Genomic DNA, 15926 nt, shown 5'->3' with positions numbered 1-15926 from the left:
CTACAGTTTTGGAGCAGAGAAGTTGAGAGTTATATTTTTCAGGGTGTCTTTCCCATGCTGTATCCCATGGACCAGTGATAAGTGGGACAGATGTCAGTCTCCAACATATGACATTGTAAATATGTGAATTATTGTTGTACGCACATTAATACAACTACATTATATTATTTTGTGTGTTACTACTTCAGCTAACATTCATTTATTCAGTAAATATGTATCAAACAGTTTGTTGCATTTCTTCTTTTGAGCTGTCGTTATATATTTATGAGCTCAGTCTTTCAGCTAGGGTACATTTATTAGTGAATAGGTTGCATTTTGTTCCACTGTGTTTAATATTCATTTTGTCTATATACTTGCTAGGCAGTTTTATAAAGTATGATATATGATTATAGTTTCCTCCTGTGTCATGGCTGAAAAAGGTTATCTGGCCAGCCGATGTACCCAATTATCAAATACTAATAAATAAATAAGTCATCATCCACCCCTTTTCCTCATGCAGTCAGGGTGTTGCATCAACTGCCACCACCTCTCTTGATTTTCATTTTACTGTCTTTAACAGACTGGTATAACTGTCACAGGTATTCTCTCACAAAGTCTGCATATCTTTTGGCTGGATGTCCTACTTCCTGTGCCTCTCAAATCTTCGTTACTAAATCGTCTTCTATTTTTCTGCATACTTGACTGAACCATCATAATCTGTTCTTATCTTCTGTGTAGTTTCCTTATTTCCTGGGCTGTCCAGCAGTGTGCATCCTTACACATATTTAAGGCACGTCTCCATTACCTCAAGCTTCCACAGCCTTCACTACCCATGTTTCTGTACCATATATTAATATTGATCACACCACTGTTTTGCACACCTTATTTTTCAGCTTCTTTGGCATTTTTCTGTCATACGCTACCCCTTACACTCACTGCCAATTGGCTGTAGCACCTTTGATTCTAGCTTTGACCTCTTCATTCGGACATCCCTTCTCCTCAACCATTCTTCCCAGATACTTGAAGCTGTTGACCTGTTCCATTATTTTCCCTTCTGTCTCTCATTTTTCAGTTTCTTCTGATTTCCCCCTTTTGTATCCTGACATCTGTCTTATCTGTACTCTGTTTTGTCTCATTTGCCTTCAGTTTTGAATTCCTTTACTCTGTCATTTGCTGGAGTTCTTATTCAGAGTCTGCTAGAGTCATACAGTCTATAGCAGCTTTGTTGATCTGCCCCCTCCAGCTTGTTTGCTAATGTAGACTGCCACCAGTACGAGCAACAGTAGAGTCAGACCTGAAACCTAATGTATGTCCCTGCCATTGTGGGCCCCTCTTTGAGTTTAAACACTGTTCGTACCTGTGTCATTGCGTACTTGTACATAGCCTGCACTAATTCTGCCAGTGTTTCTGGGACTGCAGACTATTGCAGAACTGCCCAAATCAGCTCTCTTGTGACCTTGTCATGTTTTCTTCAAGTCAAGGAATGCACAGTTTTCTCATCTCCAGCATCTTCTGAACTGTCTTTCTCATTGCAAACACTGGGCTGGCTGTGCTGCATCATGAACTGAATCCAGACTGCTTGTCTCTCATCTTACTTTCTAGTACTCTGTGTATGTATTTATCAGTCTCCATGTACAGCAATTTCATGCAATCTAATGGGGGTCTTGACACCTTTCTGCTGCCTGCAATTGTCAGTGTCCCCTTTGTTCTTGTACACTGACATTAGAATGCTTATTCATCATTCATGTGGAATATCCACTCCTTTTTCTCCATACCTCAGATGGTACCCTCAGGAACTGTTTCTTCCTTTACTCACCCAAATTCTTGATTGTGTTTGCCATGACTTCTGTGCCTGCTGCTTTCTCTGACTTCATTTTCCTTAATGGTGTTCATCCCTCTAGAGGGGGTTCCTCTTCCTCTTTCATTGTAGGCTATTCATGGGACAGTACATATTCTGTTTCTTACTCTTTATTCAGAATCTACTAAAAATACTCCTTCCATCTGCTTTTTGATGTCCTCAGCACTGATGAACAGATTGTTGCTGTCTTCCCTTATGAGTGGCATCTGTTTGCTGTCCTTGCTGTTCTGTCATTGCCTTGCAGATTGATAGAGCTTCTTTGTGCCATCTACTTCTTTCCAGAAGTTGTTAGATTTGCTCTGATGCCTTATTCTTTGCCATGGAGACTGCCATCTTAGCCTCTTTGTTAGCCAACCAGTACTTCTTATCAAGGTCTGTCTTTTCTGTCTCCAATTTCTTCATGCATTCCTTTCTTTTGATAACATCATAGACTTATGCATTCTACCACCAGTTTCTTTTATGTACTTTATTTCCATATTTCTCTTGGTTGCAATTCTGATCTATAATGTTCATAAGCTTCATAGGTTTATAGGTTAGTACTAGGCTATTTGCCCTTGTGGGCCATTTTAAGCCTAGCCAAGTACCCCATGTGAGAATCAAACCCTGCACCTTGTGCCTGCAAGGTAAACACCTTAACCATTCTGCCATCTTCCCACCCCCCTGTTTTGAGAAGTTGCCATTCAGCTTCACATATTTCCTCCTCTTTCTGAGGCAGATGTGAGTATTTCCTTGAACTCCTGTGCTTTCTCTCCAGATCTTTAACCTAGTCTGTTTCGTCATTACAGATTTCTCTGACCATGACTTGCAATTGATTGTGGTCACATGTGGTTTATGTTGTGAGCTGAAAGTTTCACTGGAGGTGACTTTGCAGTCTCTGAGTCTTTCTCAAAGCCCTTTCATTACTAGGAGGAAGTTTACCTAAGTTGCATGTTGACCATTCTTATATGTGATCTTGTGAGTGTCTCCCTTGGTGAGTCATGTGTTAACTACCATTAAGCTATTTGCCAGACAGAAGTCTAGAGTGGGCTTTCCTTTATTCCTGTTAGGCAGTCCTCATATCCTGCTCCGTGTGTTCTGGTATGAGCATTCAAGTCCCCCATCATCAACACCAACTCCTGTTGTCCTTCTTTATCTTCGTTATCTTAATTTCTATGTTAAATTGTTAATCGCTATGTAATCCAATGTAACTACTGTCTGTTTATTTTACTGTGGAGCTTTTCTCCCCGGGTCTCCGCTGAAAATGGACCCACGTCCAGTCGGACACTCCTGGTCAACAAATTTAAATAAATAAATAAATATCTAGTAGGGTCTGCAACTGCTGCCTGACTGCAGTATTTTCCTCACCATCACATCCCTGCTGTGGGGCATAGGCTGAGATTATGAATATTGCCCTGTCTTTACAACGGAGTCTGATTGCTGCAAGTCTGTCCCTCACAGTCATCAGAACACTCTAGCTTATCACATTTCCCCACCATTTCTAGCCTGTCCTCCTCCTGAATAGTAAACTCTGGATCCCAAGCCAAGTAACTGCCTCACTGCCCTTCCACCTTGTCTCCTGGATACAGAACAATTTTCAAACTGATGTACAGTCTAGCAGTCTTTCATTAATTTCTGGCAGGTTGATTCTTTTTGCTTTTTTGTCTAGTTTTCACCCAACAGAGCTATCCCAGTTAACCAAAGCTAGACAACTCGACATCAACCAGTTAGTTGTTTGTCATATGGCTATAGGGCTTTATGACAGGCATTGCACTAGCCAAAAGGGAGGGTGTGTAAACCTTATCACCATTAGCATGGGTCCTTGGCACAAGTCAGAGTAGGCCATGTCCTTAACTCACTTAGCACTGACAAATATCCATACTAATTTTTGATGACATTTATCAACATGACAAAGTCCAACAACAAATCTGGAGATAGCTTGTTCTCAAACTCTATTCCTAACTCTTGGAACACTCTTCCAACTGAACTAACACCCATTTCTTCTACCCCACTTTTCAAGAAGCAATTAAGAATCTTCCTTAAAGCCCAATGGCTTTGCACATGCACAAATCCTGACTGACACTTTCTCCCCTAGCAGGACCATTCTTTACTGTCTATCTTTAACATGCTATTTCAGGTGCTCTGATATTCTCGATTAATTCCTACTGTAGTAGCTCACCTCCTAAGGTTTGGTAAACTTTATAAACAATGTTACCCTCAAAAAAAAATGTTTTATTAATCCTTTTACTCAAAATGTTTAAAACATTTAGTCGGGTATGTTGGTATGCTACCGTAACAGTACTATATAAATGTTCCTGTATTTGAAATGTTTTACCTGTGTGACATTATCTGTTTTGTATATGGTCAAGATTTCTGTCTTGTAAATTGTCTTAATGTGGAGCTTTTCTCCCCGGGCCTCCACTGAAAATGGGCATACATCCAGTCGGACTATCCCGGTCAACAAATGTAAAATAAATAAAAATAAATAACTAAATGTCCAAATCACCAGCCTAGAATATTTACACTGCTTAGTGTCTAACCTTGACCTGGCATGCAAGTCTATGGTCCGTGCTTTTCTCTGTAAAAGATACTGCATACCACAGATGGTCAGTAAATGAATAAATATTGTTTTAATGGCTAAAAGTACTTACTCCCTCCTTTTTTATCAGTGTAACTCAATTTACCATGATTGGCACGCTGTTTGACAAATGCTTTTGCACTTATGTAGGTTTTCATTTTATTATTAGTTTCTGTTTACATATGCTTTTTATTTATTGTATTGATCATTTCTTTAGTATTCACTGAGCTTTTTTTTCTCAAGCCTCTGAAGATGGGTTACAAGTCACATAGGCACCCTGATTAATAAAGTATAGCTACATAAACATTTTATCAGTCATAAGACTGACAACCGCCAAAATTCATATGTTCTTAGGTACTTACTAGACTATTTATCCATGCGGATCTTTAGAAGCCTAGCCCTGCATTCATACGAGTTTACAGTCCTTGCAATTTAAGTTTGAATAACTCAGAGCCAGGTAGAACATTTTGTTACCCCTTTCTATATGGGCATGTGTGTAAACCAGAGAAGAATTTATGGTTTCTCATCCATGTGTCCAGATTACATTTGTATAGAGTAAGGGACATACCTTGCTTTATGTGGAGAGGAAGACCATGCCAAAGAATTCTGTTCGCTGTGTTACATAACTATCCCTTCAACATATTCTGTTTATGTTGCAGAAGAGATTAAGATCTCTTGAGCAGGTATTTATTCCTCCATTCCACTTGCGAATGTGCAGTAGATCGAGAGGACAGGGTCTGTTGAGGTTCTCTATGCGAGACAGAGATTGCCCCTCAGTAGGCTGTATGTGAAGATGAACAAGAATTTGAGATGAGTAGTATAGTTTTTATGATTTAGACCCATGATTTTCTTGGTGAGTAAGTGTTGTGGTCATTCTAGTTATGTTAAGTGTTTGGACAGGTGCATAGTGAAAGAGGCATTATACACAGTGGGGTGCACCACTAGTGACAGATCTTTTGTAGGAGGTAAAGGCACCTAACCTAACTTCCTGGGATCTGTTTGTGAGGCACTTTGCTTTACAATGAGTTACATAGGAATTGCCATTTATCTGGGGCAGTTTACCAACAACACCCAAATGTGGAATAGTGCTGAATGCTTTTGAGAGGACTGGATATGTGGTGTGTACTGATTTGCCCTCATACATTGCTTCATTAACCTTCTCAAAGAAGTCAACCAGTTTAAGCAAGCAGGATCTACCCTTGACAAAACTAAATTGACTTAGGTCAAGAGCTTGTTCAATTACAACTGGTTTAGATTTTGATTTCATTTTGAAGTAATTGCTTTTTTTGGCAGCCAGTAGCATTACTCTTAATAGGCCTTACTATGTCTAGGCAATTCAGATCCTTTGTCCAGCCTCAAAATAATTAATTATTTCCTAAGTTACAGCCATTTCCATAGTTTCAGTAATTGATTAGTTACAGCCATTTGCTTCATCAGTATTTCTGACAGAGTACTTTGTAAGGTAGTTTTAAAATCTGCCAACTCATTACATTCCCATAAAAACATGCTCACAGTTACCCCTCTCTTTCCTGTCAAACCTGCAGCATTTGCTGTCTACCTGAGGAAGAATTATTTGAAGTCTGCTGTAGATATAAAAATACGTATGCAAACACATTCAAACAAAAATCCTAAACTTTCTGGACTTACATACTTGGGAGTGTTTTTGATATATTGATAGTTACACTTATTATTGCATGCAGTGAGTTTTTTCTTTTATTGTAGAGTCTGTTTTTATCTAGGTTCGACCATAGGGATTTATTTTTAAATTTTGCACTGTATTTGCATTGTCACCTCATAGCAAGAGGTTCTCCCGTTCGATTCTTGGCTAGAGTGCCTTCTGCGTGGAGTCTGCATGCCTTCTTCGTGGTCGGGTGGCGTTCAAAAGACATGCATGAATAGGCTTGCCTTCGTTGTAGGTTGGGCGTCGGGCTGGCACCTCAGCACCGTAAAAATCTACTGTCAATCATTAGAGGACCGGAGTTCCGCTGTGGCGACCCCTAACGGATGAAGAAGATTTGTTTTGGAAGGGGCCAGCTCAATCTATGCAGCCATTCTGATGTGAATATAATTTGGCAGTAAAGTATTCTGCATTCACAGTAGGATCGTCAGGTTGGAGGGGGGACGTTGATTTTAACAAGATTAGCACTCAGTTTTCGTAGATAAGCCTTTGCATGATCTCTGAATACTGAGGTATTTAAAGATGCTTTCTTCTTCAGTCTTATGGTGAATGTGACTGATTTATAGTCCGATTTAATGAGGGAGGAAGTTATAACCGGTGAGAAATAGAACTCACCCATATTGGTGAGGATGAAGTCCAGAGTATTTTGTTTTCTCTAGTTTTGGTGCAGACTGACTGGTCCAGAGAGTTTCTATTTATGGTCTAGAAATCTCTGGGCATACATGTTAGAGGATGCTTTTGACTCCCAGTTGATAGAGGGATAGTTGAAATCTCCTAGGAGTGGCATTTTACCTAATGAGTATTAACTGCATACTAGGCTGGTAGGATGTATGGGCCAAGAGGGACATAGAGAGGGGTCCTATAATTAGCTCCAGTTATTTTTTCTGCCAATCACTCAGTTTGGGTCTAGGGCCCAATATTTGTTGTTAGAGTTCCAGTCTTCAGTTCAAGGAGAGAAAAAAAACTTCAAAATGTATGTGTGGTCACCAAATCACGAGTCAGCCTCCATACCACTACCACTGTTTCTCTTGCCTAGCTGAAAAACACATTGACAAACTTGGTCTCTCAAGAGACGAAGGAATGAGAAGTTGGAAGCCTACCTCACCTTTCTTAAGGCACTACTTGTTAAGGATACCTAGTGAAGGAACAGCATAAGGGGCCGCTTTCATGATTCCATACCCATGTTAGAGTATCAAAGTGGAGGAGCTGGAGGCTAGATGTCACTCAGCATCCCCTTTGACTAGAGAGGGGTAAGGGTTATGCTTATCTGTAAAGAAGGATATGTGAGGCCTACAAGAGGCTTGTAAACAAAGGGATTATGTGTAGATCATGGGATGTCATTGTTCTCCTTTACTCAGCCTTCATTAGGCCAATCATTGAGTAGAACGTTCACAGTGACACCTTACTAGAAGGATACAAGGCCTAAGCAATATGTCCTACACGGAACAAATCAAAACCCTGTCACTATACTCGGTATCCTGCAGGCTGCTAAAAGGTGACCTGTGTCTGGCATACAAGGCATTCTGTGCTCCAATACTGATGGATTTACGGCATATCAGCAAGTCAAATACCATCAGAAGTGCTCAGTCTAGGTATCTAAATCTCTGCTGTATAACACCACCAGAATGGTTTGGAAGGGCAAATTTATCTCTCGGAGGGTACTGCTGCTCTGGAACAGACTCCCCATCCACATAAAACAAAGCTATTCCCTGGCTGTATTCAAGTGCAGCTTTGATCTATGGATAGGAAACAGAAAATTCACCCCAGGACTGCCCCTTGTACTACTGATGGATAGAGGCTTTATCCCATATATGGGTTCTCTCAAATTATGTCTTGTATGATCCCATTTATTCTCATGAAGGGTAATATATAATTGTTGACTACAGGATGGGTAAGGCCAGTCTAACACTAAATGAGAAGTTAATTCAAGCACCAAAAAGGGAAAATGGCTAGGCTTAAAATGGCCTGCAAGGGTAGCTAGTCTAGTACTTACCTGTGAAGATATGAGCCTATAAGCGCACCTCAAGCAACTTTGGGTTGAGTGTCATCCAGGATTTTCACACTGCATGATTCAGCTTCAACTTCCAGGGCTTGCTTGTGCTTGCCTGCATCTGTGGAGTAATGCCATGATACCCTAAATAGGATCGGTTATTAAACCATGGGCCATCGTCGTCTTCAGCCCTGTGTGGGGAGAGGTGGAAGGAGAGGGAGCGGCTAATCGGTAGTTTGAAACAGTAGTATTGTCATGTCTCAAGAAGTAAGGATTTTGCATCCTGTTTAAGGTTGTTGGTGCGTATATTTGGCAGAGAGAGAGGTTAGGAGGCAGTTCTGCTGTTTTGCCACATGGCAGGCATATAGTGAGTCCCCATAACAGTAGTGCAAGACAGTCATATTTGCTAGACATTTTTCTAAAGGGATATACCAGTGCTGCAGACTGCTGAGAGAAGGATTAGCTTGTGGATTATGGAGGATTTTTGTGCTATTTTTAATTGGCTGTTTTAGAATGTTAGAGAAGTTGATTTTCAGTTTAGCCAGCTGAGAATTTCACAGTGTTGTGTTGTGTTAGGACAACTGGTGGCAAACTTTGCAATCTTGTTTTCTTAAATTTTGTGAGTTATGTTGATTGTAGATTGGAAAAGATTGATGAGGTGTATATTGTGGTGGTGGGGGAGAGGGGGTTAGAGAGGTAAGCAACAGCAGTTGCCTTCTGTGCTTGATCAGACAAAAATGTTTACGATAGAGCATACTTAATTTTTGGTTGGTCTTATGGGTTACTTGTTTTTTGAGAGAGCTGATAGAATGGCTATGAGTCTGAAGTTAGAAATGTCAGAGAATATGGCACCTGTGTATTGTGGGAAGATGAAAGAAATTTTCCAAATGGAGAAGAAATATGCTTGCTGAACTGATATCTAATTAAGATAGAGACAGGGTAAGCCACCATTTCAGTTGCTAGTTTTAGTATTTTTAGTTGTAAAAAGATAGGAAGTCTTTCCCTCCCTATATTCCCTTTGATGATGCATCTCAGAGAGACTCATGCTAAAGAAATCCTCCAAAGACTTTCCAGTAGCCCCCCCCCCCAAAATAAAACACCCAAATGTGTATCTTTCAAGAAAGCAGAGCAGCTGTGGATTTTAAACCCACAAAGCCTGTCCCAAAGGTTGCTGTTCTTGCAGCTTGGAATAATCTGTATTCAGCTTTTTCTGCTCATAAGTAGGCAGATGCCTTCTACATAGGCCCAAGTAGCATGGAATGAGACCCTGATACAGCATCCGGGGGCAGCTTCCTGCATGGTCTCTTTGGGTTCCGTGTGGGTCTCAGAGACCAAAAGCATCTCTCCATCTTACCACATAAGGAGTTTTAAGGGTTTGAATAATGGAATGCAAGAGAGGACCTCCACATCTACTTTGGGGCTAAGATTCCCTTAGTTGCTGTCCTCCAGTCTGGACTAGACACCAGAGAAGCTAAGCGGTTCTTTCTAATTTTGAAACACACACACACACACACACACACACACACACACACACACACACACACACACACACACACACACACACACACACAGAGAGGGTGGTGTGAAACAGTTTCAAAGACTTTAGAGAGGTGAAAAAATACTGAGCAGACCAGGAGATTTCAGTTCCTGAGGGTATACGCGCGCACACACACACACACACACACACACTTTTTTTTTCAGTTTGCTCCAGGTATTCATGTCTTTGATAACCGAGTATTATCGTTTGGTTTATGCCATGCTTCTAGGGTGTTTACCAAGGTGCTTGCCATAGTGGTGAAGTCTTTTCTAGAGATAGAATTTCTTGTGTTCCCCAACATGTGTGACTGGCTGCTCACAGCCCTTTTAAGAAGCCCCCACACTGCTCTTGGTTAGTGTTATTCTTTTGTCCTATTCTTGGGTGGAGGGGCTTCATAATCTGGAAGAAGTCCTATCTGAGTCAGAAGACTCTTACTAAGGCAGAGCTAAGGTGACTCTTCTTTCTGCCAACAGAGAAGGCACAGGACTGCATGTCTTCATAGCTTGAAAGCAGTAGTGATCTTCACAATGCCTTTTGCACATCTGTAGATGTGGATACTGCACTAAGTGCTGAGGGACCACTGGCTGCAGAGTCACTTCTCACAGTCCTTTTCATGTCTGGCCCGTGCATCCAGGATTTGGAGTCATGGTCCTAGTCCGTTTTCACTGTGGGTCTTCCCTTCCTGCAGTGGAACCTATCATAAGTACTGATGGCAGACAATTTAGTAATGGGATAAAAAAACACCTTGCCTCCTTAATTCAAAGGAAGTGTCACCTCTTGGAAAGAGGAGGCATAGCATAAACCAACTGTAACTATGGTTAGTGTTTCTTCCAGTATGCACTCTGGAAGGGGAGATAGACCAGACCCCTTTTGCCTAGGTCATATAACTAATCCAGGTTCACTGTCCAACAAGGTAGCACATACTTGTACTTCCTGTTTAGAAACGCCATGCATGTCTGGCAGTGGGCCATAGACAGAGGCATTATCCTTAACATCTGTTCATATCCTAGGAAAAGTGACTCCATAGTAGCCTTCCTGAACCACTGTTCCAGTTATTTCCTGGAGTTTAGGATTTAGGAATCCTGCCTAGTGTGAATGCGATCAATCAGTGCAATATTTTGAAAAATTTGGTCTTTTTCTCCTGCTTTGCTGAACTCTGCAGGGCAAGGGTTAGCTGAAAATGGACTGTTTCTGTATGGCAGGAAAGTTTACTTGTACATCTTTCCCCCATTTCCACTCATTTCACACCTTATAACAAGATTCAGAAAAGAAATATTAACATTTAACCTCTGGTGCCCCTGCTGTCGCAGAGAATTATTTTTCTGTAATGTTTCAGACATGCTGTAGCATACATTAATGGTGTTGAGGAAACATTTTACATCCAAAATATAGCATTTAAAAAAAATAACCAGGTATTTACTGTATTTTTGGACCCTTACTCCTAATTCATTTGGTTGGCAATCATTGGAGATTGAAATTACTAAATAATGACATACATTTGTGCTTCAGACTTTTACTTCCTTCAGAAAATTCATGCTAACATAAATTTTACTTAAGTAACTGTAATTTTACAAGACCAGTAATTAAAATCTACTTCTATTTTAGACCCTTTGTTTCCCCCTTTATTTTAGGCTTTATCCAGATATCTTCAGCTGAAAGATGCAGAGATATGCTAACCTCTTTACTGCTGCTGCCAGTAGGCATCTCACTCACTCACTCACTCACTCACTCACTCACTCACTCACTCACTCACTCACTCACTCACTCACACAAACATCTCTGCTTCAGGAAAATGCATGCTAACGAAAACCCTGTTATTCTAGCAACTTTCTATGTTTATAAGAGCGATGTTTAAAATCTGTCCCTATTTATAGTCCTTTGTTTCCTTATTATTTGTGGCTCTGTCTAGATTTCTTGTGCCGAGAGGTAAGAAAAGCTATTATATGATGCTGCCAGGGATTGCTCGATCACTCTCATTCTTCACTTTCTCTCTCTCTGTCTCTCACACACACTCTTTCTCTCTTCTGCTTCATGCACGCATTCACTCACATACAGACAGCAACATAAGCCTTCATTTTCGATCATCTCTCTCTGTCATACTTTCACACAAACATACACTGTTACACACACACTTTTTATTTTACATTTGCTAAACAGCAGAAGTGCCACTTAGTGTGTGTAAAATAGTAGCTCAACCGATCTCTCTCTCACACACACACTCACATACAGACATAAACACACACACACACACACATGCACATTTTTTAATTTTACTTTACTTTTTTTTACATTTTACACATGCTAAACAGCAAAAGCATTGCTTAGCAAACGTAAAATAATGGTGGCAGTTACAGTTTTTTTTCTGTCCATGCTCCACGGCAGCCTGATATGCTGCCGTGAAGTGGCAGACTCGTTTTTCAGCAGGCATTACTTGTACATTAATACCCAGCTGGAGAATGCTCGTTCTGCAGTCAGGGTACTGATGTACAGTAAGCCCATTTTTTAAGTACAGGGAATGCCCAGCAGATTTGATAGGCTTGTGGACCAATAGGAGTTTTTGGTCATTGGATCATAATTACAGACTAGGAACATAGTTGTGTAAAATATTATTTAGTGCTGGACAAGCAGATGGATTCTGGATAATTTTATAGGTGGCAAAAAGTTGTGTATATCTTGATGGGTTAGTTTTAACCAAGTGGGTTCTGAAAGGGGTATTTGCTGCAAGTTTGTTCTAGCGTTGTTCATTTTAATGTTTGTGATGCCTGAGGATTAGTAAGGATGGGAGCACCATAAAGAAGAATAGGGAGGAGATACGTAGTGCCCAAGTGTAGCTTTAGTTGTACCAGTGAGGAAGTTTTCAACTCTGTGAAGCATCCCTACTTACTGATAAGTTTTTCCTTATGCAATTTTGTATATGCAGGTCAAATTTAAGATTGTCATCCACCATCATCCCTTTTTTCTTGTGGAATTGTTATGGATATCTTCCAGTATAGCTGTATTGTCACCAAGAGAGATGTAAAGAGCAGTAATATATACTTGTTTATAGTTGTTTAATTTCAGGAAACTAAGAAGAAGCTCTGCTGATCTGAATTTTGGTAGTGGTTTGTAGTAAGAGTAAATTTGGTAGTTGGGAAATATTAAAGCAATACCACCAGCTTTCCTGTTTACACAGACATTATGGATGACATTAAGCCGTGCAGTGTAGAATCACAGCCTTGAGATATAATGTCAGAGTTGTTTATGCTGTGTTTAAGCCAACTTTCAGTTACAGTAAGAATATCAGGCTTACACTGGATAATCCAAGCATGTAGTTAAGCAGTTACGGCAGTAAAAGTTAGATTACCAGGATTGAGGGATGACCATTAGTAGGGTTAGAGTAGTGTGTGAAAGAGAATTGTTTTGGTGTTAATTGTAATAGGTTAGGCCAGGATTAGGGTGAGTGTCTCCAAACAGAAGGATTTTAGTATATTGGGGAATTATTGATACTTTTTTTTTTGAGAGTATTTTTCCACTTAATTTTGTTTTGGTTTGAGTTGAAATTGGTGATAATCGGTCTATATTTGGAGTAAAGATAAGGGGCATCATTATATATAGATTGGATGTGATGTGTGGAGAGTGAAGGGAGAAAATATGAATAGGTGATTGGGACAGTGTTGGAGAGATGTTGAAAGCTATTACAGAGTCATGGAAGGATGAGAGATGGCCCAGTAGCAGGGGAAGAGTGGTGCATAAGTGACTAGTAGCATGATTAACTAAAGGGATCTGTATCTTATTGGTGGCAGGTAGTGGAGATGTAGGAATCAAGAAGGAAAAAGAAGTTGCAGGCAGAAAGATATTTAGTGGTGGAGTCTGAATGCTGGTAGAGGGTATGCAGGCATACCTCTCAACCTGGAAACATCAAAAATCTGGACAAGGCCCATGAAAAATAGGTACAAATCTGTATGCTGATTAACATAAAATGTGCATACATAATTATGTAACCCCACCCACTCCAGTGGAATTGTGGGATACCAACTTTCAAAAGCAAATTGAAGAACAGACGACCAAAATATGGCACCAGAGTCCTCCTGCAGCCATTCCAATGTCCCACTACCTGGCAGTTTCGACCCGTTTACCATAAACACTAATGTGCTTACTGCAATTTATTTGTGCACAATCTTTTGTGATATATGCCAAGCACTGCCTGCATCATTAGGTACATACTGGAAACTTCTGGAGTGATGGTGGCTTAAATGAAAATGTATAAATGTGTATGTGAAACGGGATTTCTGGTCACTGCAGCACGCAGACGCACAGGTTCACACACACTTCCACCTGTGTGCGTCTGTCTGTGTGAGGATCCTCAGTGTCTGTATCTGTTAATGAATGTAAAAGGTATCACACAACTATAGAATACCTACTTCACTTATGCAGTAGAATATCAAAAGTGCCATACTTTTCATGAACCTCTTACCCTGAACAGAACTCATTACCTATTCCTCCATACTAGGCAGCATTCAATTTGCACTATGGATTGGTCATCTATAAAGAGGAAAAAAAGACTACACCAGCATACCTACAGTGGATTCAAGCAACAAAGTTGGCGGGTTAGAGGAATAGCATTAAAATTTTTTTTTTATTTCCATGCACTTTGGCCAGTCAGGTGTATGAAGCAGTACAGAAATGTGCCTGGTCAGAAGCTGTATAAAGCCAACCTCATATAAGGCTTGGTAAGTAATCATATCTGCATACAGTTTCAGATTGTTTTGCAGTTGGGTAGTACTGAAAGACATTGTGCCTTTGTGTGTATCCTGGCTAGGACATATAATGCAGTTTGATTCATGGCCGCAGCTAGTTATATTGCATGGCTGTACTAGGTGGCATTGTCTTTGACTTGTGTTAGCAGAGACATTAATTCATGTGCACAGATTATAACCAGCATATGCAGACCCTGTCCACTCTAACATAAATTCCATTCTGCCTCATTGCGTTATTTTTTTGTGAATCTGTTTTTCTTCTGTGCATTTTTCACAATTCCAGCAGTAATACGTTTACAAATCTCACCTTATATTCCATATTGTCAGCAATGCAGCACCTAACTCATTCAAACAGGTGTAAACACTGTAAAATGCTAATGCATTCTCATCCACACTACAGATATTCACCCAGATCTTGCTTTACAGAGTACTTTAAATATACATACTTCAAATTACCACACATACCTGTCTGAACCACATCAGGATAAAAGTACTTTCCTGAGCATTGTCTTTGACTTGTGTTAGCAGAGACATTTATTAATTTGCACAGATTATAAGCAGCATATGCAGACCACCGTCCACTCTAACATAAGTTCCATTTTGCCTCATTGCGTTATTTTTTTGTGAATCTGTTTTTCTTCTGTGCATTTCCCACAATTCCAGCAATAATACGTTTACAAATCTCACCTTATATTGTCAACAAAGCAGCACCTAACTCACTCAAACAGGTGTGAACATATTTGAAATTAAATGGGTGCAAACACTGTAAAATGCTTGGTAATGCATTCTCATCCACACTACAGATCTTGCTTTACAGAGAAGTTTAAATATACATGCTTCAAATTACCATGCGTACCTGTCTGAACCATATCAGGACAAAAGTGCTTTCCTCTCAGTGTTCCGGTTTATAGGTTTCAAGACATTTGCTTGCAGCGGTAACCAGCTGGGGACGCATGGCTGCTGCTCTGCTTAGGGACAGGTTTGCTGCTACCATTGCTTGCAAGCCTCTAACTTAAACAACTAATAAATAAATATACACTGTTGATCGGTGCTTGGTGACTGTTTGAATATTTTAAAATAAAAAAAAACTAGTCTGACTGAGAGAGTATGCTATCTATGTTGTTGGTAGTGGTACATCCTCCCTTCTCTGTCTTTCTCGGTCTGTTGTTGGTTCAGATTTAGCAAGCATTAGGACTAGCAGAGCTGCTGCAGCAAGACTCGCGCACTAATAATGTAAACTTAATTTCAAAACACAGACTCAGCCCTCAGCCAAATTCTGGTAGGCTGGTTACGAAGCTGATGTCATTGCGCATGCCTCTGCGTGTGATGACGTCAGCAAAAAAAAAAGGCAGAAAAAAATTTAAAATAAAGCCGGGAAACTCATGGCACCCCAGTATTTGGACCTCAAAACCAGTAAATGCCGAGCAGTTTTGTACGGTTGAGAGGTATGCATGTAGGAAACAAGTATTTTCTATGAAGGAAGAAAGTTTGTCCTGGTATAACTTCTGAAATGTAAGGAATAGACTGGTTTAAAAAGCTAGAGTATGATGATGTAGTTAAAATAGGAAGAAGTGAGGGGTTATTTGGGAAAAGA

At 40.2% G+C, this 15926-nt stretch overlaps 1 protein-coding gene across 1 annotated transcript in view; it reads left to right on the top strand.

The window, feature by feature from the left end:
• The window catches only part of ERCC2 (ERCC excision repair 2, TFIIH core complex helicase subunit), a 2230202-nt gene that overhangs the window by 2153208 nt on the left and 61068 nt on the right, over positions 1–15926 (top strand). The window lies entirely within an intron of this gene.

This window comes from Protopterus annectens, chromosome 1.part0 (genome assembly GCF_019279795.1).
Source record: "Protopterus annectens isolate FY-2018-M chromosome 1.part0, PAN1.0, whole genome shotgun sequence".
In the NCBI taxonomy this organism is placed as follows: Eukaryota; Metazoa; Chordata; order Ceratodontiformes; family Protopteridae; genus Protopterus; species Protopterus annectens.
The sequence above is the reverse complement of the archived record's forward strand: the minus strand, read 5'-3'. Positions and strand labels throughout refer to the sequence as shown.